Raw genomic sequence first — 909 nt, forward strand, 5'->3', positions numbered from 1 at the left:
ATATATATATATATATATACATATACACATACATATATATATATATACATATATATATATATATAATATAATATAATAATATATATTTTTGCATATATACATACAAATATGTACATACCTACATATATATGTATATATACATGCATATATGGGTATAGGACGTCAAAAGAACGTGAACAAAAAGAAAAATGAGAACATAAAAAAATAAAAAAACATGGAAAACGATTTTCTTTTTCGAACAACGAAAGAAACAAATAGAGAAACGAGGCAGGCAACATAAAGAACAATCCCTTCATCAGTTGTCCTCTGCCACGCATCCACTCTTTTATTCTTTTGCTCTTTGATATGTTTCGGTCCTTTGACTGCGGTCATGCTGGAGCACCGCCTTAAAGGGTGTTAGTCGAAGAAATCGACCCCAGAGCTTCTTCTTTTTAAGCCTAGTACTTTCTATCGGTCTCTTTGCCGAACCACTAAGGTACGGGGATATAAACACACCAGCATCGGTTGTCAAGCGATGGCGGGAAGGCAAATACAGACACACACGCAAATATATTTATATACACGACGGGCTTCTTCCAGTTTCCGTCTACCAAATCCACTCACAAGGCTTTGATCGGCCCGAGGCTATAGTAGACGACACTTGCCCAAGGTGCCACACAGAGGGACTGAACTCGGAACCATGGTGTTGGGGAGCAAGATTCCTACCACACACCCACTAAATATATATGTAATGTTTTTTTTTCATTCCTTTGTTTGTTTCATTCATTAGACAGCAACCATGCTGGGGCACTGCCTTGAAGAGTGTTGGCAGTTAAACCGGACCTCGTACTTGTCTTTACTCCTGGTATTTATTCCATCGGAATTTTCCTGTCCAACAGCCTGCTTATAGGAACAAGAAAGAAAGCTAGC

This window comes from Octopus bimaculoides, chromosome 18, assembly GCF_001194135.2.
Source record: "Octopus bimaculoides isolate UCB-OBI-ISO-001 chromosome 18, ASM119413v2, whole genome shotgun sequence".
Classification (NCBI taxonomy): domain Eukaryota; kingdom Metazoa; phylum Mollusca; class Cephalopoda; order Octopoda; family Octopodidae; genus Octopus; species Octopus bimaculoides.